This window comes from Oxyura jamaicensis, chromosome 9 (assembly GCF_011077185.1).
Source record: "Oxyura jamaicensis isolate SHBP4307 breed ruddy duck chromosome 9, BPBGC_Ojam_1.0, whole genome shotgun sequence".
NCBI lineage: Eukaryota > Metazoa > Chordata > Aves > Anseriformes > Anatidae > Oxyura > Oxyura jamaicensis.
Window position 1 is genome coordinate 5,176,302 of NC_048901.1, and position 23,472 is coordinate 5,199,773.

General features: G+C 42.2%; 1 long non-coding RNA gene across 1 annotated transcript in view; it reads left to right on the forward strand.

The window, feature by feature from the left end:
* LOC118171177 overlaps positions 1–23,472 on the forward strand; it is a 67,105-nt gene that overhangs the window by 29,705 nt on the left and 13,928 nt on the right. The window contains exon 2 of the long non-coding RNA XR_004753088.1: positions 8,912–9,025. This is a non-coding gene — a long non-coding RNA (uncharacterized LOC118171177). The remainder of the gene's footprint in view (positions 1–8,911; positions 9,026–23,472) is intronic.

The window sequence follows — 23,472 nt, forward strand, 5'->3', positions numbered from 1 at the left end:
TGATAGAATATCTTGTTTTCTGATAGAATATCTTGTTTTCTGATAGAATATCTTGTTTTCTGAAGACTGCACAAATGCATTTAATTGCTTTCTGGTGTATTTACTACTACAGGGTAGTGATTTTTGTAGCAGACATATAACTTCAGAAAAATCCTGCAGCATATAACAATACCTTAATGAAGCTATACTCTCTTTTCACAAGGCATGTATGGTATGTTCGAACAGCTCTGTTTTCATAATTGTGGTCTTATGAAGTTCTGGGCTGTCCTACGGCTTAATGGTGGATGGAAATATTATCACAAGTGTTGGACTGGCATAGAGGATGGAAGGGAAGTTGTAATTTCTACCTTCTCTGTCTGCATCTTGTTGCTGTAGTTATCACAATCTGTTTCTAAACAAACGCCTTTGATTAGGGAGAGCCTTTGGTGGTGATTATTATTACTTGTTTCGGTACTGCTACTGTGAAATTTAAAGCAGAGAGGACAGCTTAAAGAAAAGCCTTAGTGGTTTAAATAAGAATGATAAAGAGACAGCAGCAACAGGTTTCTGATTTAATGTTGAGAAAGTACTTCAAAATTATAGTTCCTCCCAGAACATATGATCTAAATTCATTGAAATGTTTTAAACAATTTTTTTCAATCAACTATGGGGGAGAAAATAGAAATGCGTTAATTTAACTTTTAAGCTCCTTTTCATCCAGCTAGATAGGAAATATTGAATTTTGTCTCATAGTATTTTTCTTTGACCCTCAAAAATATTTTGCTGAGCATAAGGAATCAGAGGGGTAATTTCAGTGTAAACAGATGAAATGCTTTTCAGTTTGGCATACTTAACTACTTTTTTTGAAAATCTAGTGTTTGCACAGTTCCAGTTATGAGCTCTGACACAGGATCAAATTCTCTGCTTTGCTTCGTGAGAGGTGTGAGTAGCTTAATTGACTGCAACATTTACTTTGTCTCTGAACAATGCAACATTTACTTTTGTCTCTGAGTAATCTGGCCCTGAAACTTGAGGTTCACACATCATTTCCAGTAACATGCTACTGGAATGGTAGTGGAGTCCCTTTGGAAAAAGGGGAAGGGGGACAGCAAACATGTACCTAGCACGTGTTTTCAAGAACAGGTGGCTTAATCTTCCACTAAGTAAAGCAATAATTTCAGCATATTCTGGTGATTACAGATAATAGTTATTGAGGTAATATTAGCTCTTTCAGGTGTGGCATCTTGTCCTAGGTGTTGTAACCTGTCGTTTACTGCTTCAGTGTATTCAGACTTACTTGGTAATTGCTTTGCTGAAAACCAGATTATATATTATTTAGCTGTCAACTGTATTGGAAAAAAGCCAAATAACTCTTGAATAACCAAATGTTACTCAATACCTAGCAGTGAGAACTGGAAAACAAGCTGGCTGCTTGCTTCATACTTGTTAGATGGTTACTACTTGGAAGAAGTTCTGAATTGCATCTTTCTGCTTCATTGTCCAACTCATTTGACGGCCTTGAAAAAGTTAAACTTTTCGATCAATCAGACAAAAGGATCTTAGACACTGCAAACAGACCCTCAAACTATTTTGACTCAAGGAAAATCCCCAGATGATCCTCAGTTCAGCATGATATTTCTAGAGAAAGTGCCCCTGCGGTAGAATTTCAGTGTAAGTGGTGCTTTCACAAAATTGGTTGGAAAAAGCTAATGGCCAGCATTTTTCAAAGTCAGAAAAACAAATCCCAACGAAGCTTCGCTTTGAGCTAAGCATGGGAGCTGCCTAACCCCCTTCTGACAAACAACTGCGTTATGCTGTACTTTGGACTTACCCAGCAGGGACGAGCTGTACTGCAGGCGCTGGCCGTAACCATGTTTGCACGTATGCTCTGACAGAGATGAAAGTTCCAAACCCAAGCTTTGGATTGCGTACATTTATAATAAACAACTGAGCTTTAAGTTGGGATTAGCAGGAAAGCTGGCATATTTTAGGTGTTCATGAGCTGACTACAGAATGGTGCAGGATTTAGTGTATCTGTGTGCATATGATGCGTATACCCTTTAAGGGGGGGAAATCCTATCATTGTCATGACCCTGCTGGGCAACAGAGATGAGACACTGCAAAACCACAAAAGAATCCAGTGGTGGCATCAAGGCTCAAGACTAGGTGTCCTGTCTCTGAGCCTAACCCCTGGGGCTTCTGAAGAGCTTTTGGGGCTTCAGGGACCTTGGTTGTAAGGTCAAAGGCTCTCATGTATTTTGGAGAAGGATGGGGCTATTTTGGGTCACACAACTGAGCATCTGAACTCGAAGACTGTCTCATTTCCTGCTCCCTTCAGATGTTCTTTGCTGGAAGCAAGCCCTGCAGAAAGGAGGCTGCAGCAGGATGCCCATTTGGTCAAGCAGGTCCTTGCAGCCCATCGTGCAGTTCCCATTGCACAGCTTGTGGTCAGCAGACAAAAAGCAAGAGCAGAAACTATTTGAAGAGCACACTTCCCACCCTTCCCTCCTGCTCTGCTCTGCCTGAAACAACATGTTTGATTCCATATGTATTATTTTCCCTGTCAGAAAACGACTCCCACTCGAAACAGGATTAGGGAGGTTGGCAAAGGGAGGGAGAACGTAATTATAGGACAAACCAGCATTCCCTCCCCCAGGACTCTTGGCTGCAGTTGTCACTTTTGATGCTTACTCACTATAAGTGATATCTGTTTGGCTTGTTCCTTTTCATCTGATAAGATGACATCTTTTTTTACTCCAGTGTTGTTGTGCTGTTGTACAGGTTTTGGATATTGATGGATTAAAATAGGCAGTCTGCAAACACAATGGTTACTGCTTTTTGCCACAATGAGATTATGGCATGAGGTTGAGATCCCATCTAAGTTTAGATGCTGTGAGATACCTAAAGCATGAAGAAAATCTCTCCAGGCTTTTTCAGTTTGCTGGAGAAGAAGGGTAAAAAAAACAAATTCATATCAAGTCTGCACTATTCCTTGTCTTCAGGTAGCCTAGGTTGAGAGCCCCATTATCCTGGCTTTTCCTGTGTATAGGCAGAAGGGAGCTGCAGACATCACCTTTCATACGGGCTTTGCAAAGAAGCTATCTTCATTAAGCAGATACTGTCCTGCCAGAGTTCACAGCTTCATGGGTCTCATTGGCATCACCAGCTTTCAGAGAAGGATTTCTCAGTGCATCTCTACTACTGACAAGCCAAGCTAAGAGAAGTCTGAGTGTAACGTAAAGTGGTAAATCAGCAACTACTTTGGAAAGAGGGAACGTGGGCAATAATATGTAAAGGAGTGAAAGGTGAAGAAATAATATCAGAAAAAAAAAATTAAATATTGCTTGATGGAACTTGTATGGAGTTCTGGTTTTGTGTATTGGGAATGGAGCAATGAAGGACTGGGACTTTGTCCACCAGTTGGTATCCAACCTGTAAAATATTACTGGTGCAAAACCCATCTAAGAGAGCAGTCCCTGTGCTGATTGTAGAATGGCACTTGCAGCATACCTGGAGAAGGTAAGCTCTACCTAACACCCCTGTCTTTATAATGCATTAAACAGCTATTGGAGAGGATTTAGCTATAGAGAAAGACCTTTAAGACTGTGAGATGTTGTGTGCTTCTTCCATGCTCGTCTGTTTTTCTGTGTCCTGACCTAGAGTCTCTTGAAACTAATGAGGCTCCTCGTGAAGCTGGTAGATTTAGCAAAATTGTTGTGAACAGCTGGGTGGGAAGTGGCATTTCTGTCCATTGGTTTCATCCTCAATCAAAACAAAATAAATGTTTACTAAAAGAAATACTGAAGAATTCTGTTTCACTCTTATCAAAACATCTTGATAAGGTCGATGTGGTTAGTTCCTCATAACATAAAAGTGAAATGTGGCAAGTTTCAGCCTTGCAAATAGGAAGAGACATTTTTTGCAGAATGTTTTGGCTTACATCAAATCAGCATTTTTCATGGGGGAAACAGTTGTGTATGGTCTTTTTCTTTTTTGACCAGCACTAGCTGAGATGTTTTAAAAACTATCATAATTCAAGAAAATAACACCTAGGACAATACAGATTAGTAATGCTCTGGTTCAGAGTTTCTGCTATCCAGCACCAAAAGTGCTGAGCAGGACAAGAAAGAAGATGACAAAAGTAACCTTATGGGTTCTTTTTGTTTTCATTAAGAAAACACAACACTTCAAAAACAATCATCTGTTTTCTGCTATCTTCATTTGCCGTAAGAGGACTTACAGTACTCACCAGACTACAAGAAATTACTGTATGTATTTTGTAGTTGTAGAATTGAAGTTTATATTTAAAGTTGAAACTTGACAAATCCGGGAGTGTTTAACATCCCTGTTTCAATGAGTGGATGATTGAGACAAAACTGACTTTATTAAACCTCGTTGTATTTTTCCTTATTCCCTATTTTTATCTTCTGGTTCCATATTTCAAACTAAACAGCCACAGTTCTTTACATTTACACTCAAGTCAATATTGCCTCACATATAGTAATTACAGTAGAACTAAAATTATGTAAATTGGACACTTGCTTCCTTCTATCCTTCTATTTGTGTGGTGGAACAGTAAAAACGTGTGAGAACTGAGTTTCATCAGTTTTGCTACCAAGAAGATGCCAGGAAGTCTGAAAGAATATTGCTCACTGGGACAGCAGTATATCTTCTTATTTTAGGTACTTTAGGCAAGAAAAAGATGAGTGTCAAACATGATCAGTGTTACTGGCTCAATAGTATGGAAGGGATCAAAGTTCCTGTGAGTAGGGTTACAAGCTAGTGGCTAGAACTGCTTGGTTCTCTTCTTGGCTTTCCACAGACTTCATCTCTAACTTTCAGTAAGTCTGCGTTTCCTGTCTTCACTTGTGAACTTCCAGTATTTCTTCGTCCAGTAAGTTTTTTTGGGCACCTTCACACACAGCTGTGCAGTGCTTGGCACAGCGCGGTTCCTCCTCTTGCTGCCTGTAGTTAGGGACTTTGCTGGCATTGGCTCTGATTCCGCCCCTTCCCTCTGATGCTCCCCTGGAGAGGGAGGGAGATGGGGTTAGCAGGAATTTTCCTCTGGAGAAGAAAGGAGCAGGATAACAAAGTGCAGAGCTCCCTGTATTCCTTTCCAAAAAATGGGCTTCTAAATACATTGGTCATTTTAAACTGGGCTGTAACTGGCCAACAAGGCAATGGGGCATGGTCTGTGATGATCCTGAACGTTTTTCTAAATATTTTTAGTAACAGGTGAAACTTACTCTTGCTGTTCTGGCTTAGATGCTAGTGATGTGTTCTTTTTTTTTTTAAATATATATTTTTTTTAAATGAACATTTAGGAAAAAATATTCAAATCTGGATGGCCATAGGTTAGCCTGAAATGTGTCATGAGAAACCTGTGGAGTAGGACTAGCTGGCTGCTTTCTGTCAAACAAACAGTTCAGGATTTGCATTACAGCTGGATGCAGGGCCCTGGAGGCTCCTGTGCTAGGGAACGTAGAGGCACTCAGCAAAAATATGCTGCCATGTACTGAACATTTCAATCTAGAACAAGAGGAAAAAATACTAGCACAATGAGTTAGTATTGCTATCTAACCCCGGAGACGGTAATAGCCACATTTATTAAACTCCCTTTGAACTAAAGGGATAGACATGTGACTTTTGCCTTTGAAAATCATTGTTTCTGTCGCTGCTGCTGCCAGAATGTAGGTTATCTGATGGTCACGGTGATGAATTATGTACAATGATGAAATAAAAGTCAGTATTCTTACCAACACAGGAGCTTTTCCTAAGTGCTAATGTACAAAGCATCATAGAAAATCCTGCGTTAAGTACGTGTGTGTATCTGTACTTTACATCTGCGCATTCATGCATCACATTGCAACAGGCTCTCATACCAGATGTATAAAAATACCATAATCTGGGGAAAGAACGTCTTCATATTAAGAAAATAAAGGGCACATCTTTCTGTTCTATGCCTTCCAAAGTATTGGAAAGAGCTACCACTGAAGACGATTTGGTCTAATTCCCAGTATTGCTGGTAACTCCCTGTATGATTTAACCCTTCTAAAATGAGGTTGCAGACTGAACAGGCACAAACGGCTCAAAAAGGAGTTGTAATTGGTACGGAACTATGTTTTAAATGCTGCAGTAATACAAATAACCCAGATGAGAAAATCAAGTATGCAATAAGGATGTGCAACTGTCTGAAGGCTGCTTGGAGGCTGTCAGCAGTCTGCATCCAGAAGCAATGCAGTGGCTACACTGCCCAGCACATCCTCACTTCAATCCCGTCTGATCGGACACCTGATATCTTAGTGGAGTGCACTGAATTCCCAGGTTTTTCTTGCCTTCGGAAAGCAGCCGTGGAAAAAAAAGAAGCGTGCAGTCCTTGGTATGTTGGAGAAATGCTGCTCTCTGGCGTTCAGGGCTGGGCCAGTCCTGCGGAGCGGTGGAGCCGTGCACCGAGCGTGCTGCAGCAGGCAATGATCGCTCGTCAGCTAGGTGTGGGCTTGTGTGACTTGCAAAGGAGGTACCAGTTTGATGGAGGGATGTGCAGAGGATATTTGCTGGGATTGAGCCGTTTTGTGGTGTCTGCTGGATTTTTGCCATCTGCTTAATAGCAAAGCTTCTCCGAATGTTTTGCAAAAATTAAATCCTGCTGGTCTCAACCAGTTACCTGTGATTGCAGGTGTGGGCCATGCTAAGATGAGATTTGTTATTATTTCTTTAAATTAAAGTAGGAATAAGAAAAAAAAATAAGAGAAGCAAAATGTCCAAACATTCCTGTGAATTTTGACAGGGATCTAAAATTCTGCGGCAGATCAGCTGTTTTCCTCGGGGTGGGAGATGGCAAAGGGACAGAGCTCCAGGGGGATGAAGGGTTAAGAACTTCTAGCAGAAGAAACCCTGTCTCTTTCAAATGCTGAAGTTATAATTAGTAGAAGTCTTCACTTGCTTATGTCCCTGCACTGTCCTCTGCAGGACACAATTTTTAAGGGTCCAAGCATTTCACTGTTGCCACTGTGATAGCTATAAACTGATGTGAACAAATAATTTAGGAATAAAAGTGCGAAGCTGTTTTATTATTAAATAGTAGCTATAACATAGCACATAGACCTTCAGCTTCACTGTTTTCTTACCTGCTCTCAGGCTCTGGCCTTGGGCATTTAGAGGCCCACGCAGGAATTAAGCAGAGTTTAACAGTGATAAATTGCACACGAGGGTGCATTTGCCTTGTCCTCATTCTACCACACTGGTGCATGACTTCCCGGGACCTCTCAGTACTACTGAATTATTATATCTTTATTAACGTGATTATGCTTCGTATCATATCTGGTGGCACTCCACAATGCCTACTAAATAAATTAACTCAAAAGCTGTGGCTTCTGCATCCTGATACAGGTACACAGGATTGTAGGAGGTGGGACTGGGAGTGGCAACCTGTTCCGCTCTCTTGCCTAAGCTGTAACAAAAAACCTCTAACGACAGATGTCATGGTCTCTTGGTGATCTCTTAATTACCCTCACCACTGTAAAGCTTTTCCTAATGTCTAATTTAAGTCGTATTTGCTGTATGTTAAGCCTATTACTTTCTGCAGATGTAAAGGCTGGTTTATTCTTTTCCTCTTACCAGCAGTCTTTGTAGCAACTTATCAGAGGACATGCGAGGACCTGTTCCATGTGTATGTGGCTTTATCAAGCCAAACAACGAGGATGAGCAATTATGCTGATCTAGGCAGGCAGACAGCTTTGTGAACCCCACCAGCAGCCCTCCTTCCAAGAATTAGGGTGGTATTTAAAAGTCCTCTTACAGAGAGATTTCTGCGTGACTTTGGTGGAAAGGAGCCATCCTTTGTATTTGGTAGTGTTCTATCTCCTCCCCTCCCTTTTTTTTAATACTATTTTCTTTTTCTTAATACTACTTCTTCTTTTTCTTGTTAACACTATGTACCCCAGAGGTAAAAGAAATTAATACAGTGGTCATTGAAACACTTTACCTAGTGCTGATTCTAACACTTAAACAGCTTCCCTCCTTTTTGGGAAGATGGCAGCTGGAGGCATACTGCTTTTCTAGCTGGGGTGTCAGGTGTTGCAGGTCAGATGTGTTGAAGTCAGAGGTAGGGGAAGTTAAGGAGGTTTGAGGTCTCAGGTGAGGCTGTAAACATACGGGATCTGGTCTGGCATTAGAAAAAAGAGTGCCTTGATTTTTAGGATAAGCCAAGGAAACTTGCAAAATTGATATAGAAATGGCTATGTTTGCTTTCAGTTTTTGTTGTCTGTAACAGATTAAAACCCACAAATCTCTGCTTTTAAAAGCATAGAGCTAGTCAAACTGCTGCTTGCTTCAAATGAAGCAAAAGATTGGTGTGGGGCTAGTGTATTCCTGGCTCCCAGCCACAGAGAAGGGAGTAATCGCTTTGCGATCACTTCATTTTTTTTCCCCTGCAGGCTCTGATGGCATAAAGATAAATGTAATTCAAAAATGTGTTTCTTTGGGGGATGAATCCAGAGGGCAGGCTTGCTTCCCGCTGCCTTGCTCCCTGCTCAGAGCAGAGCTGGGTGCTCCCGGAGTCAGCCAGATGCAGAATCCCAGTGCGCAGAGCTATGTGGTGAGGGAATTCCTGCTGCTGACTGACAGCTGGAGAGGCAGACGGCAGCGGAGGTTGCTCAGCCTGCCCTCTTACTGGAGGGAGCCTGAGGAGTTTGGACTTGTCGGCAAGTAACGTGCAGACCCAGAGCTCTGGGAGAGCACGCCTGAGCAGCTGCAGGGAGTATAGAGTATCTTTACCAAAACAGTACAAATGTTCTGCTGAAATGAGTTGACTAATAGCTTCCCTCTGTCCTGGTTTCCCACACACACAGTCAGCTTTTTATCTGAGTTTGCATGGCCTGGTGAAGTTGGCAATATACAGCAAGGCTGACTCTAACTCTTTCTTCTCTTGTAGAAAACAAGTTTCCTGCTCATTTGCCCTCAAGAGGTAGAAGGTGAATCTGATTCTCTTCAGGCAGCTCAGCTCGGACAGAGCGGAGGACCCCAGACCTTAATGGTGCTTCATGTGGTAGGTGGCAAAGCTACTGTCATTGCTGGCTTCAGAGGAAACATGGGGGAATCCTCATTACGAAGGTTCATGTCTGCTGATTCCTGCCAGGAGGCAAGCTCTGATCTCAGGATAGCACATGTTTTTTATAAAAAGTTCAATAATTTTTTAGGATTAGGGAAGCTAATGAGCAAAGCTACTTGACATATGAGAAGGAGCAAAGGCTTGGCTTATGCTGAATAAGATACGTGATAATTTTCTCTCTCACCTCAAGCATGAGACATTATGTGGAAGAAGTAGATGGTGACATTAGAATTAGCATTTCCATATCTTGGTCAGTATTTGGTGGGAAAGTGCCAGGAGGAAAATGTTTACTCCTGTTGTAATTAGAAAAGCAATCCGTAGAAAATCTGAAAGTATCCAGCTTTGGATTAGTTCCAGGCTCTCCTGCTGCCCCCTTGAAACAATTATCTGTCCATGGAATGGACTCCAAGGACTCCACTCTTGCTTCACCATGTGTGTCAGAAGTGTGGAGAAGCAAAACCAATGCAGAAACCATGAAGATGTGTATCAGAAATATCTTGGTTTACAGTCAGTGTAACCTAGTAAGCTTCTGTAGCCCACAGGGGAAATGCATGGGTAGAAGGGGGCATGCCACAGAGTGAATATGGGCTATGGGGAATTCTGTTTCCCTAGGCAAACGTGTAACTGCATTTGCAAAATGTTGACTGGTCTGGTTTTGTTACGTTGGTGTGAAAAGGTAAATTTCCTCTATAAGAATTCATGAAACACCTTTTGGAAGAATGTCCTGGCCAAACTTCATCAGCTGTCAGAGTCTGGGTGTTCACTAATGAGCATATGTTAATGTACAGCACCATGCCAGCGTGAGGTGAAGGTGCTGCTTTGTGAAGGATGCTTTCTTTAACTCTGCTCTCCACAGTATACAAAGGACTTCTTAAGAACTGCAAGGTCTGGTGACGCACTTGGCTGTCAAACTGTAAAAATTCCTTAGTAAGGGGGAATTTCATCCAACTAATCTAGTAGTCAAAATAATGATGGATATGTTGTCCTTGTTTTGCCTAATATATAGGTTTGGGGAGGAGACTGCTCTCAGTTGACTGCTGCCTGAACACACAAACAAACAAAAAAACCACCACACACCTGGTCCCCTATGTTTAAGCAGAAACCTGTAGGGTAAAAGCTTGGTTTATTCTGGGGTCTAATTGAAACCCTGTCACAGATCTTATTTTTGACTTGAGATCATGCCTTAGGATCATAAGTAAAATCTTCCTTCTGAGGGAAGGACCTTATAGAAAGTTTTTTTTTTTTTTTTTTTTTTTTTTTTTTAAATCAATTTAATTCTGCTCTTGCTCTAAATTTGAAGGTGCATACAGTACTTGAACACTCTACAAGACCTGTATTCCCTCTGTAAATAAAGCACGTATAATATTTTTGTCTGGTCCTTCTAAGGCTATTTAATTTTTCTGCATCTCTGATGCTAAACATCAAACAATCAGTCAATAATTGGAATGTAACGTTTCCAGAACTGTACAAAACTACTTTTCTTTGTCTTTGTTGCCTGTGCTTCTAAAAATAATGCTCTTGATTACACAGAACATCAGGATCTATAACTTTTTGCTTTCTTCAACATTTTCAAGTCAATATTTTCTGTTTTAATAGAGCATCAAGGTCAGTTGTTTTAATTCATATTGATAGAGATATGGATTAATTTGCTACTCAGTAAGATATTTAAAAGTGATATAATTTCAAGTAGTACCTACAGCAACAAAACTCCAAATGGAAGGTCAGTCTTGGTGTTTTGTCTTGCTTAGGCTTGTGCATTTAGATCATCTTATGTCAAATACCAGCACACGCTGCAATGATTAATAACCTTGTGTTAATGAGATGAGAAATGAAAAGTAGATGCATTCGGGTTTCAGAAATAATTGGTGGGGAAAAAATCCTCTTGTGACTTAAATACTTGTAATTTGAAACACATTTATCTAGAAAATGTGTTATTGGCACTTTTATAATAGATCCAAATTCATTTTTTAAGACAGGCAAGTTTTTCACTACATGTTTATTAGAAATTAGAGGCCTATCAAGGTCTATGAATTGGGGGATTTTTCTTTTATACTAATGTTTTTTTTAAACACATGCATCATTGTGAAGAGATCTTTTTCGTATCTAATTTTCCAACCAAAATCTGGATCAATTGACATGGAATTAGAACAAATATATTCTTTTGAGAACCAAAATAGCATGCACACTTTTAAGTTAGAAAAGATGTAGCCTTGATGTAGCAAAGAAGTTCTCAAATACTTTTTGCTAGATCAGAGCTTTTTGTTTAGTGTCAAGAATCCTAGTATGTTTATGCACTTCTGCAGCCTGCAAAATTGGGTAGAAAATTTGTAGGGGTGAGCTCTGTGAAGTAGCAGTGTTGTAAAACAGACATTTTAATTTTGTTATTCTCTCCTGGTTGGAATGATGGTTTCACACTTTGATAATCAGATTAAACAGACAAAAGCAGAAAACACTATTGAGGGGTGCAGTATGAAAGCCCGACCTTGTTAGGACAGTTCTTAATACAACAAAAGCCCCTGCTCCATTCTTCTTTGTACTGGTGTATAATGTAAGCTATTGGCTAGCATGTACAGTTGTGCACTTTGTTGGAAAGCTGTCTTTGCAAAGTCAATATTTTCTGTTATTTGGAATCATTTCTGTCAAGATTAAAATTATTTGCCTAGGGTTGCTTTTATGAAGGGTGCAGTAATTTAATTCTTTTAAGTTCATCTGATCTAACTCAGACGGTTTTGTTTGTATCCACATTTTTTTTTTACCTTGTAGACATTGTATGGTAACTAGTTTTTCAGTGCACAAAAAATGGTAGCTGATGGCAAGAAATGCACCTCTCTTAGTTTATCAAGAAGTCTGTGGCAGGGTGCACTAGGAAGGAAAGTCTGCTTTAGGAAACTACGTAGTCAGGAAGAAAATGGTCTGTTACTTTATGGGACTTACAGTTCAGGAGTCATACTTCAGTCAGTATAAGGTTAAGTCGGTTCATCAAAATGTTAATGAAATACATGGGTTTCAAAAATGTCAATTGCTTGTATTTTTTTTTAATTTTTTATGGGAAATATCAGAGCACAACACTCCACTTCCAAAACAAGATATTTACCTTTTCTTGACTTCCTACTACGCAATATGTAGGATACCAAAATGTCAAATTTCTCTATTTTGGGAATGCAAAACTGTTTAGCATTTTCACAGAACTGGGCAATCCAACTCGTGTGAGTTGGGTAGCATTATGCAATAATGGGCTATATGTGTTTTACACATGTTAAAAGAATGCAGCGTGGAATAAACCATGATTCCAGTTCAATAGGAAATTTTGCTGGAGTTGTCCAAAATAACAGTGAAAAACAGTGTGGAGTTATTCCACCAGAAAAGTTCATGTCTGAGTTTCCTTCATGTTTTCTGAAGTACATTTGCACATCAGCATCACTTTCAAGATTTGTTTTATTTGTTTCAATTACCACACCAGGTAAGAATCATGTTTATGAAAGATGCCTTTTGCATTTGGTTACAGTGGGTTCCTGTCTTGGCAGGGGCAGCTGAGAACTGTGGTCCAAGGGTCATCACTTCAGTTAACTGGTGGCTTTGTGTAAAATACATGGGCATCCTTTCAGCAGGCAGTCCAGCTCCTATCTCCCACCAGTGCAGAGCGCTAGGTGGTGGTCGTGGACACTTGTTCTCTTTTTTTTTTCTGGGTCACAATTGTTTTCCCTGTGCTTGAATCCTGTGTGTTAGGACAGCAGTCTCTGACAGTTAGAAGATATAACCAGGGATTCATACACTTTTTTTTTTTTTCCTTAACGTTTTTTTTTTCTGCATTTAGCAATCTCTCTGCCTTCATCGCTCTATTGGTAAAGTGGATTTTGTTTTTCCCAGTATTATAGGTTTTAGCATATTTAGTGTTTGCTAAGTGAGATCTTCAAAGAAGTGTGCCCGAAGTACTTGAAATGTGACAAATGCAGTTTTAAAGGGATCTGAACATGCCTGTGTGCTGCAAAGGGTTGCTTTGAAAGCTGATCTTGGTTGCCTCCTGCTGCTGACAACAAGGAATGCATTTCCCTAAGATTTGTGAGTGTTTGTTGAATTAGAGACCACTTTTGCAGCACAAAGCTGCACTGGCACATACAGCAGGTGCCTCAGGCAATATTTCAAACTGCCAGCCTGACCAAATGGGCACCTGCAGGAAACTTAAAAGCTGGAATAGTCACAACATAGCACAGCCATGAGAAAATGGCCTGGATATCACTCGCCTCCTTCCCTGGGAGGAGACAGGGGAGGTGAAAGCATCATGCTGTGTGTGCACTGAGGGCATCTAGTCTGGGGGCCCAGACTAAATGCAATGGGAGGTAAACCCAACCTATGTGTACCGGAGGTGTCAGGATCCCAGGCACCAGGTGCTTTACCAACCTTTCACCTACTGCTCTATATTGTTGTGCTTGCTAATGTGCTGTATTCCTAAGTGTTACCTGAATGTTCTGCCAAGGGTAGTGAGGAAAGCATCTGAAAACATGGTTGTTCATTCAACCTTTCTCCTCGGTGAAGTCAGTTTTTCAGAAAACAAGCTGCTGAGAGAATCACCTCTATTATTTATGGGCTGGTGGGTTTTCTGATGCGCGCTCTCACCAACAACTAGATACAGGAATTGACTGCAGTCTAGAGTGGCTGGTCCTCCTCTGTGAACTTCAAAGACAAAATGCCATTTTAAAAACAGGTTAACTAAGTAGGTCAGTATTTGTTACAGGATGAGCATGTGTGGTCTTTAAGGCAGCCGAAGAAATTCTTTTTGAAAGTCTGCATTTCACAGCATTGAAGAGTTTGGCAATGGTGGTTTAGCACAGGTCCTTTTTAAAAGCTGCATACTTCAGTGCGAAGGGGATTAGTCGAGCGCACTTTAATGAACACCTGTGAAGAGAGTGAACCTGTTTAAAAGAATAGACGTGCTGTGCTTCAAAGTAATCCATGGAGAGAAATATGGAGAGCCATTTTAAAAGAACACCGCACATTTTAACTAACTAATCTGGCTAAAAGAATAAGCTTTCAATGCACAGAAAGACAAAATACAAGAGAGAGCAGAAGAGAAGGGTTGTGTTATATGGCTACATCTTTCTCTGTTACACTTTTTTTGTTCTTAATCTGAATAAAAGCAAGAACGCTTTGAAACAGCTACCTGAAACAGATATTCAGGGTGCAATTTCAGTGGGGTTTCTCTATGGCAATGGGATTATGCATTTAATGGGTGTCAGTTGTACCTTCTCTGTGCTTTTTAGCTAATAGTTGTTCTGATCCCTCAGGAAATGAGAAACTTTTGAGTGAGGATGTAATGATCACATTTGCTAAAGAAGTAATAGAATTTTTGCTGACTGATTATTTTATCACCATTAATGCTTCCCTATGATGGTAATGAAAACCTTGAAATATTCAGCTGATGAAATGCTTTATGATGGAGTCTGAGCCGGTCTTTTACAGGACTGAAATTGTGACCAGGTAATGGCTTTGGAAGGCTGGCACAGATGGCAACAGTGGTAAAACAGACAATGAATAGCATACAAATACTGAGGCAAAGGTCTCTAAGGCTCTTTTCATGCTACTAGTTTGTGCTGAATGTCTTTTGTATACGTGAAACAAATAAAACCTCATCTGCGTAGGCAGTGCTGCTGGACAGACCTATCTTCTGCAGTAGAAAGAACAGTAGTAAGTCCGTTTTTCAGGATTTTTCTCTTTAATTAGATGTCCTGTAACGGTGTAGCATTTCACACAGCTGTTCATTCTTTCTGTGGTGGCTGATGTACCAAAGCTTTTCCTGGAACCTTTTCACAGATGTTGTGATTAAAATCATACGTCATTCTGGCCTCCCCCAGTAACTTGTTGCATGGCAGGTTTTCTGTGTCTTTGAGAAAAAAATGTACGCAGAGACCAAATGAATACAAAGGTAAGGAGACGATGCTTTGTCCTTTGTGACCCTTACTGAGTTTCCTGAAGCACTTTGCCAACTTCAATTAGGCCTGCCTTGAAGGGAGCACTGCTGTCCCTGCTTTAAACACAGGGCAATGAGAGACCAAGGAACTGAGACCCGAATAGCTGAGCTGACAGGGGCTAAAGGTTGACCTGACACTTCTGCGTCAGGCAAGGAGGTCAGGCCTGTACCTGAACCATGTGGTACAGGAGGGATCTGATTCTCAAGGCAGGCCCCGAAGTCAGCCCAACCTTCCTTCCTTGACAAACCCTACACTAGTGAGGGACTGGCAGGACCAAGTCACCTCACTGCGCTGACCCAGCCCCCGGGGTGCCCAGGTGAGGGGTCTGAGGGTGCTGAACCTCTACACCAGCCCCTCGAGTGAGGAGGGATGAGGCCAGGCTGCAGCCCCGCAGGACCCCATGCCTGCTGCACGAGGGCATCAGGCCGCACTGGTGATCAGCCTGGCAGAGGCTTGCTCCTGGGCACACAAGCCCCATCCTGCCCTGACAGGAGATGCTTTGCTTCGCTTCGCTTGTAGGACTGGTGACAGGAGAACGTTCCCTGAGTTCATGCTCAGGTGCTGTAGGTTCAAGTGCTCAAATGCAGTTGTAAGTCCGAAAGAAGAATTCGGAGTCCAGCTATCCTGGCCCCAGGGTTTATTGCCTTTTTATGCTGCAGAGAGAAAACATTGGTATCTCTCTTGTATTTAGAGGCATCGGTGTCTCCTAGTATTCTTTGTAAAAGGAATTTCTGCTATGAGAACCAGCTCTCTATAACGTGTGATTATTTAGGGCGAGTTAGCAGCAGATTTTCTCTTATTGTCAGGTTTTATGAAGCTGCTCAGATAAGACCCAGTTCACCAGACACAGAAACAAAAGAACACCATAATCCAAAACTGTAAAATAAAGGGAATGAAAGTATCTTCTTAGGCTGTGCGGAATCAGCTTAAAAGGGGACCAAAATAAGGAGGATTTAACTGAAATACAAAAGATCAAAACTCAGAACAAATTGTCAGGTAATTTTAAATAAATCCTCTTTGCTCCTTGTGCTAATAATGAGACTGCTCTGAAAACCTGGATCACTGCTGTTTCAGAGCAAACATCTTTTTTATCTGTACAGTTGTTCTTTCTCTCACCTCAGCACATCAAACCTGAGCAACCCGTAGTGCTTTGTGGCTGAAAAATACCCCTCAATAATAAAACTGATCCCAAAGGTAACATGAGGTTCCCTTTTGGAAACGTTGTTGATCCTTTGAACTGGGGAAAAAGCTCAGTCTGCATACTGACATGGGGGGAGAGATCCTCCTCCAGAGGTCAAGGCATGCCTTCTCACGCACACTTTTTTTTTTTTTTTTTTTTTTTAACAATGAAAAAATTACCTGCTCTTCGTTCTTGTTAAATGTTTCTGGAAGACTGGAGGTTATTTACAGGAGGGGCTATAACAGAGTTTACTTGAGAGCCCGGCTCACGCAGCCTGGCTGTGAGTCCCAGCAGCGCTCGCCCTGCCCTGCCCTAATCAAAGGACGGTGAAATTCAATACACGCTAATCAAATCTTTCGAGAGATTACCAATTATTAATGGGGAAACGTGAGAGGAGGCTGCTTAATGTAGATTTGGGGGGGATTTCTAGCCCGGCAGGGCGCTCGGGGGAAGGTTGCTTTTGGTCTGCGGTTTGGAATACTTGGAATTGTTGCACGGGGGGAGGTAGTGAGGCGCTCGGAAGCTCGTCGTGAGCTATTATCATGCAAGCAGGTCTTCAAATGAGTAAAAACGGTGATAACCCAGCCGCTGATCGCTGGGAGGCTTTTTTGAGCCTCCCTCCTTCCATCCCCTGCACCCCTGCCTGCAGGGAGCTGCCCTGCCCGGCGCCGGGAGGGAGGGAAGGAGAGAGGGAAGGAGGCCAGGGGGGAGGCCGGGCGGCCGTGGCTCCGCAGCGCCTGCACCTCGGCGGCGCGGAGCTAGGGGGCGGCCTGCGCCGTGCGGCCGGGCCGGCTGCGGGCAGGGGCGGCCGGCGGGGGGCCCTGGGGCGGGCAGCTCGGCCTCTGGAGAGCCGTGCGGGGGCAGGAGGGCCGCGCTGGGCGGCTGCTGGGGGGTGAGGCAGTGCCGCAGGATCTACTGACGCTGCTGGGGAACGTCTTGTTCTTCCTACAGCGGGTGTTTGTTTTTATCCAGGAGCGGATCCGGCCGTGCTCACCGTAAACATTGTAATCATCACCGAGAGAAACCAGCCCTTGGGTTTCTTCTCGTGCCATCCCTCGGCAGTAAGTCGAGGGGTGGGATGTGGCTGCGTGCCTCTGCCCTTTGGAGGCCGGGAGCGCGGCCCCAAATGCCTCCAAATGCACCCTCAGGGCTCTGTCCAGCCGTGCCGCTGGTGCCCGTGCCCCAGGAGGAGCGAGGGGTGGGTGCAGGCTCTCCCGTGGCCCCTTTGCTCTGTGGGTGCTGCCATCAGCTTGGGGAGGCTGTTGCTGCCCAACGTGAGCAAAAGGGTGGTGGTCTTGACCCACGTAGTATGCTGGGGGATGTTCTGGGTGTTGCGGGTGTGCTTTGCTGGTTAAACACCATAATTTGTAATTCACAGTTAATTTGGTGCTGCAGTTCAGGGCAAAACGTACAGAAAAGAACGTGATTATAATGATTAACTTCTTAGAAGGCAATCCTAACAAATTCCTAACTGACCAGGAAACTTTGATAATTATTGTCTCAGTATGTCTGTTGTTTAACGAAATAATCCTCTCTTGTTTTGCTTACAATATATGCATCTTATGCTGCTTTCCACCCCCTGCAAATTAGGTATTAAAATGCAGAAACACGTTATGTCAGTATTTTTTTCCCCTAAGAGCATCCTGTTCAAGTGAATTTTGGGTTGAAAGTTCACAAGTCAGAATGGGTTCATGTCCTCATGCTTGCTTGTATAACACAAAGCTTCTCTCATCCAGTGCAGTTACTTGGCTGCACACGTAACAGCACTGCAAAAGGAAAACATTACTTACCTTGACCAAAATTAAAGTGTATTTAACATGCAGAGGTTACGGTTGTTCCTGCCTTCCTATATAATAGTATAGAGATTTTTATCAATGCAAAATCCAAAAGATGCTTATATTTGCATTCAAGTACTTTTAACATACAAATATGTTGTAGGAATGTGGCTGCTGCATAATTCTGCATTCCTTACCGAAAACATGAGACAAGAGCAAAGGGGTGTCCTCTAGGCTGCTGTTAGTGAAATAATTCTGTTGGGGGTGAGGGAAGAGGCTGTGGGAAGGACCTTTGCAATAGATAAGTTCTGCTGTACTTGGGTGAGCGAAAGGAGAGGACTTTGCTACGTGTTAATACAATGAGCATCCTGTGGGTGATAGGTTTGAAAATATGGTCAGGCTTGTAAGCTTGCTTTTCCAGTGGAAAGATGAGCTCTGGCCAAACCTGGGCTTGTCTGAAGCTGGGGGACAAAATCTGTGCGAATAATATGGGTTTGAATTCAGCATCAAACCTGCAGCGCCTGGTAGTTTGGAAGAACTGGGAACAGCTTTGGAGAAATTCTGAAGGCTTGATGCACAGGGAGTGGTGCAAAAGAAAAGGCTCGCCCCATCTCTGTCGAGTAAACGCAGCTGTGCCGTGCAAAGCTCTGGTGTGTGTGTGTTGGCTGAGGCACAGCAGCTGTGCCTCACGCTGAGTCCCTGATCTCTTTTAGGGTTAGGCATGGCAAGGTGTTAGGGTGATCAGCAGTACTGTTTGATGAAAGATCAGTAGGTGTCATTTTCTCCTTAGTTCTGTATTAGGTGTTGGTTTTGTTCTGCTGGGGCTTTACAAAGACGTACGGTACAGTCTTCAGCAGTCAGCTCCCTTCTCCCTGACAGCTGACTCACGGCTCGTAATAGTCGTGTGTTTGCTGTATGATAACCCCAGACCTCAGAAGTTACTCTGCAAACCCAGGTACCCAAACTTGGTTTAAGGAACTAGCCTGAAGTTTTACCAGGATACGGATACTAATTGGCTTTGTTCTATTAGATGGCATAAATATCAGTGCTGTCAGTAAGCATGAAAAAACATTGCGCTGAAATTCTAGATGAGCTAAAACAGTTACCAGGAATCACTTGGCTACAAAGTGGATTTCCAGCTTCATTGGCTGAAGTTCTCTCTGTTGTAATCAATAAACCTGATCCCTAAGTTCCTGCCTGCCTTTTGTCTGTCTGGTAAGCTAAGTCTAAGCCAGCTTGGTCTTGGACCTCTCTGGGACAACAGTATCCCTGGTGTAGGTTCGTCCAGTCGGTTGCACCAAGGAGAGGGGGGGAATGACTGGACTTCCTTGCTGCAAGTGAACTTAGTGCCTGGATGGCTCATCAGTGCGCTAAGGAAAGTAGCAAAAGGTGACCGATTTTAGCACCTTCCAAGTCACGTCTGAGCATGACGGAGGATGCAGGTTTCCACATGCTAGATATGCCTGTCATTTACACTTGCCTAGCTGACTCTGGTCCAAACTCTGTTCGCACATTTTATCTGAGCTCGTATCTAAACTCAGCAGCCAACGACCAGCGTCAGTGGAGAGCCCGCGTCTCGGGCTCGCTGCTCTCCAGCAGCCCAGCACCATCACATCTGTTACCCTGAGTGCCTGGATTTTGCTTTACGCTTTCTGTCGTTGGCAGAGCAGCTCTTTTGTTGTCTTAGTTAATGCCAGTTTAGCTGACATACAGTTCTGATTTTTAAAAAAATTGAAAATAAGCCTTTAGGCTGTTAATAGGTATTTTTACAAGCAGAAGAAAAGAAAGAAGGGATTTTTAGCTAAGAGGGATTGTGCTCTGGCTTTATAGAAGGATATTAGAGGAACATGATTTTACAAATGTATTGCACAACAATACACTAATTCTTTGTGTGTCTCCAGAGGCCTCAGCCCAAAGGTAGCTGAAATTCTATACCATAATTGCATTCTTTCAAAATTGCAGCTATAAGAGACCATAGTTGTTTCCAGAGAAATGTTAAAAATGGGATGTGCATTTTTCTGTACATACGTTGCATATGTTAGCATTCAGTCATAGATTACTTCATTAACCTTTGCTCTTCAGAAGCCTTGGAAAGTAAAAATATTTGAAGGAAAAATAGATTGGGGGGGGGGGCAGGCTGCAGGGATTTCATGAAAGGTCAGGCTCTATCAAGTTAGATCCCGCAGTCCCCTGCTAGAGCTAACAGCTCCTGCTCTGTGTCTCCACAGAGAAACAAATGCATCTTGCAGGTGCTGCAGAAGCAGGGCTTGTTTCAGTGCTTATCCCTCGCGTTTTGTTTTCCCGTGTTTTACAGTGCTCTTGCATGGTTTGCTCGGTCGGATTTTTCCTGATCTTGAATTAAAGCTATAGTAACAACCAACACCAAAAACAAAGGAAAGAAGCATTGTACAACCCCTTTGTTTTAAATACAATGGAACAAGGGGTACCTGACTGTGATTTGTGCCTGATATGCCGTTAGCATAGATAATTATCAATGCACCTCATTTTGACTTGGGTGTAGCTGTTTTTTTGTGTATTATTTTTATGACATATTTTGGGATCCACCTACCAACAGTAATAAACAAAGCACAACTAAATTCAATCTATATTCTAGATTCAATTTTAGAAGCAACTTCTCATGGCCAGGTTACAGACTTCTGAAATACGGGATCGTGGTGGGAATGCTGACAGTATCTTAACCATCTCTGATAGTGGGTGTTTCTCTACTGTAAATAAATGGTGTTGGAGGGCTCTTTTCTCCACTCTCCCTGCTTTCTTCCAAAGATAGTTTTATCATTCACTACTTATGAAACCATCTTCTTTTTTTTTTTTTTTTTTTTTTTTTTTTTTGCGTAACCTGGCACAGTTTGTGTTTTTTTAGTTTGTTTTTGTTTTTCTCCTCTGAACTTGGAGTAGAACAGGACAGACAGGGAAAGTTTGTTGTACCTGTTCCATCCTTTAGTGTGCTTATCCAGAAGGCTTCGATGCAGTCCAATGCTAGCGTGGACTTAAGTTCAGTAAGTGGGTAAATAAAGACTTTAAATCCAAGCTTTGAAGTAGATAATCTTTTAAAGAGAATGGCATGACAAGATAATTAAAAGGATGGGCATTTTAAGATGCTGTATATCTGGTATGTTGTATTGATGGAAATGAAACCTTTTCTCCATAAAACACTAGCCCTAAAAACCAACAGCAAAAACAAGAAACAAACAAAACCACAAATGAAACCCAACACAGCCAAGAACAAACAAACGAAGCTTATTTACGTGATACCCAGGGAAATGCTAATCTGTTACGTTCATTTAAAGCTCTGTGAAGCCAGTGCTGTGGGCAGCGCTTGCACGGAGAGGTGGAGGTGAAGGGGCACGTTCTCCTTTTGGGTGGTTGTGTAGGGGGTGCCCGCGAGCTGAGGGGGAAGTCCTTTTCCTAGCAAAGAGCTGGCTCGAAGCAAGAGGACAGAAGTGAGATGAGGACAGTGTTCTGCAGACAGTCGGGGTGGTGCCTGGGCTTCTGCCTTCCTCTGCCTCTGGAAGCACCCGACAAAGTGGAAGTGCCCTTACTGACTGCGGCATACTGCATAGCTTCCCGTAATTATGGTTTTAATTGAAGCGTGTCTGGGTGTTCACGTGTTTTACATAGTATTTTGTCTTAAAAAGTCTACAACACATTATTATTAACTGGCACCAGCGGTGGGTTCCTCTTCATCTATTTCCTTTAGCTAAAAATGCAGAATTGTACTGCCCTGAAGGGTTATTTAGCAAGAGTTTTAATGAAATAATAGAAGCATTGCACTCTAGTGATTTCCCCCATGCAGGGAAATGTCACAGTCCATTGGTCTTTCCCCAGAACATTACATGAAATTACACCTATTTTCATTACTCTGCTCAAGTACAATATTGTTAAGTAAATATTTGCGCAAAAATGTGACTATCCTAAGGTGTGAGCTGTCCCACAAGGTAAATAATTAAAGGATGTGCTTTCTCTGGTAGCAGAAACTGGTGCTTGATATAGGTTTGATCATTTCACATGTCTCTTTAGTAATCCATAACTGTCTTCTGCAATTATTTTCATCGTCCAGCCAAGCAAAGATAAAAGGTAGAACATGCCTCTTTCTCCCACTCCCAGGGAATCTCCATTAGCCTTCAAAGGTCACGTGGCTGTGAAAAAGCCAGTCTGAAGGGGAAGAGGCAGCCCACAAGGACAAGCTCAGTACGAGCAGAAAATGAAGTTGTTACCAGACAGCAAACAGCAGCCCTCGGTTCTTATGAATATTTGAATGAGTAACTAAAAACAGCTCAGCAGACTCTAAGCAACTGTGACAGCTGAAACTGCCTGGGAAACTTGCTGTCTACAAGGACCATGATGAAAAGATCAGCAGTCACATATCCACCTACGCCACCATAAGTATATTCTAAAACATTAGCAGATTCGTAGTCCCCAAATATTTGTTGGGAAAGATCTCTCTCCCTGTGAATTTTCATAAGCAAGGTAGAACCTGTCAATAAATTTAGAATTCATTAAAATACAATGATTTCTAACAATTTACTCGAGGCAAGAGAATAGCCACATTTTCTAGACATTGAAATATTGATGTTGCTGTTGCTTATACTCACAGAAAATTGGCCCTAGTGAATCTTTCATGAATATCTCAGCTAGTTCCATGTGGAAAGAAAGATGATGAGAACAGTTTCCCCGAAGCTGAAGTGTTCTGAATAACCTACAAAAAAGGGGGGCAAGCACCATAATAAGCAAACTAATGACAGATAAGTCTGTATTTTATAGCTGTTGAAAAGACATACAGCAGGTTTGAAAAGCATAAAGCAGCTATGTCTTCTCTTAAAGAAGTCTGACACTAAAGGGCAATTTTCTAACACTGATTTTTCTTTTTTTTTTTTTTTTTCATGTATATTATAAAGGTGTGTTTAAAACTGCGCGTGGTGTGACCTTCCTGATTATACAGACTACAGTTAGTGCGTCCTCTTTGAGTTACCAACAGCATTCAGTAACACGAACGTCCCTCACTTGCCTCTTTTGCCTGGGACTGCTTGCACAGGGTTGGGCTGCAGATTCATTTTCGTGCAGCATTGAAGATGCTGGCTTTGTAACAAACCTGAGTGACATCTTCCTTGCGTTTTTTTATTACAATGTCAAGCTTATACAATAAATCTGACTTGAGAATCAGATTAATTGTTCAGATAAAATGTAACTGGCTTGCTACGTATGAATAACAAAGAAAGAGGTATGGTTTTAAAATAGAAAGATGAAGGGGCTTTTTAACAAGAACCAAAATTACATTTTTCAAGCGGCACTTCATTCTGGCACTGGTACCGTTTGGTAGCAATGGCATGGGTTTCCGCGTAACATTTGCAGAGCTGAAATGGAGTGCTTGGAAAAACGGTGAAGTTCCCACCAAAGCAGAGCTGTCTAACCTGTTCCTAAATGTTCATCGAGAAGGATGTTGGA